The 2103-nt window shown below is 55.9% G+C and overlaps 1 pseudogene; it reads right to left on the bottom strand.

Annotated features, from left to right (window-relative positions):
- Positions 1 to 1459, bottom strand: part of LOC123083860 (putative F-box/FBD/LRR-repeat protein At5g44950) — a 7240-nt pseudogene extending 5781 nt beyond the window's left edge.
- Between the last annotated feature and the right edge of the window lie 644 nt (positions 1460 to 2103).

Raw genomic sequence — 2103 nt, 5'->3', positions numbered from 1 at the left:
GGTGGCGGCGGCGGCGGCGGCGGCGGTTTAGGGTTTTTAGGCGGAAGCGGACGTAACCTAGCGTGATACCATGTAAGACAATAGGCTTTGGGGGGAACTGGCACAACCCTCTAGGGGTGGCCTATCACATATATATATATAATGAGGTGGTATACAACATTACAATATACACATGTAAATACAGTCTAACACGTCTCAACATTGGGAAAGCATCTGAGGACAGTCGGGATCATCTTGACATCATTGCGGACTCCACAACGCACCTCCAAAGCCAGGACCCTCACACTTGGTACCATGGTGCTTGGGCTCACCTTTGTCCCAGCCTGCCATTGAAATCTCAATGCACTCAATTAAGAGAAGAAATATCACACATGTACATTGATCATTTTGGTATGATGTACTCCAATGGAACAAATGGAAAAAATGTGGCACCTTGATGACGGTGTTGCCGAACTCTAGGTCATGACTTCCTGAATCCAAGTATCCCAACGAGTGCAACTTGGGGGCATAACCGATCTTCACCTTGGTGCAAACCCCGCCGCTGCTCCAACATCCTGTTAGGATGAGTCTCTCAAGGCGCGGGGCGTCCACCACAGCGATTTCTTCAAAGGAGGACATGAGAATCTTCACGCACGGAGGCTTTGGTTGACAAGGCGAAGACTAACCTTGAAAAGATTCCCATGGATATAAAGCGTCTCCAGCACGGGGCTCCTGTCGAGAATGAAGTCCAGATCCTTGCTCTCCATGACGAGGCTGCAGAGCCCGAGCTCAAGGAGGTTAGGTAAACAGGTGGCGCTCGGGATGCCGGCCGTGTCGGGGAACTTCCAGAGGCCGAGGTAGAGGCGGGTGAGGGTGGTCATGCCTAAGAAGGTGGAGGGGAGAACGAGATCGAGCGGCCAAGGGCGGTTGACGAGGACAAGTTCCTGGATCCCCTTGTTGGCGAGGATGCGGAGCCAGCGCGTGAGCAGGCCATGGAACTCTTCCATGTGGCTGCTGGTGAGGTGGACGCAGCGGAAGGGTCCCGGGTGCGCGGCGATGATGCGGGACACGGTGGAGGTGATGCGCCGCGCATCGCTACGCGCGGACGCGGTGCCTGCGACTGCGGTGGCTGCGGCTGCGGGGAGGATGTGAGAATCAACGAGGACGAGCGGGGCAGAGCGCCAGACCTGCGCCAGCGCCGGGAGAGCGTCGCGGTGCGCGCGCCTTCCTTGACTGGGAGGCGAGAGACGATGTTGCGGAGGAGCAGGTCGGGAAGGCGGCTGACGCCGTCGACGGAGTGCTGGGGGAGGAGAGCGCAGAGGCGAGCGTCGACGGAGACGGGCGGGTCCGGGAGGGCGTAGTGGGTGTAGGAGAGCACGCGGGCGAAGAGGGCCTCCATCTCGTCCGGGTCCTGGCCGTCGAGCCGGAACATCGCCGCCGTCGCCGGATCCATGGGAACGGGCAGCACCCGGGTGTCCATGGCCGTCGCCGGAAGCGCCGCGGTGGGGACGAGGGTTTTGGGCGGCGCGTGTCCTCTGTGGAGTGGAGTAGGAGCGGCGGAAGAGAAGGGAAATTGCTCCTCATCCTTGGGGAAGGCCCAAATGTCCAGAGACCCTCTCAAAGCCCACTAGTCAGTGACTCCTTTTGCCTAAAAAAACTAGTCAGTGACTCGGGTGTATAGTGTATAATTATTTTTTGAAAAGAGAGAATGATGATATACACATTCACGAAAGTGTTGTTCTAATCCCGAGGCTCATGTAAGCTTGGTGAACAGTAAAATAAAAATAATCTGAATTCCTTTCATGTGGAACATTGACAAAAAAATGGATAGCTTGCAAAATTTCATCATGAAATGACATTTATGAAAAATGTTGCAAAAAACAAAATTAATACTTTAAAATGTGTTGATATTGTTTGTCGGCGTTCTGGGAACGGGGGTCCCCAGACTTGCCTGCCTGCAGCCTGCGACGTGGCTCAAAGGGGGCCCAGCGCGGCCCATCTTCATCAACACAGACCCAAGACCCTCGCGAGGGGCCAAGCCTCACGGGGCGGACGACACGGAGCTTTCTCAGGCACGGCCTCATCAGGCTGGCTCGCGAGGAGGCAGAGAAATCAAGGCGGGGT

Source organism: Triticum aestivum, chromosome 4A (genome assembly GCF_018294505.1).
Source record: "Triticum aestivum cultivar Chinese Spring chromosome 4A, IWGSC CS RefSeq v2.1, whole genome shotgun sequence".
NCBI lineage: Eukaryota > Viridiplantae > Streptophyta > Magnoliopsida > Poales > Poaceae > Triticum > Triticum aestivum.
The sequence above is the reverse complement of the archived record's forward strand: the minus strand, read 5'-3'. Positions and strand labels throughout refer to the sequence as shown.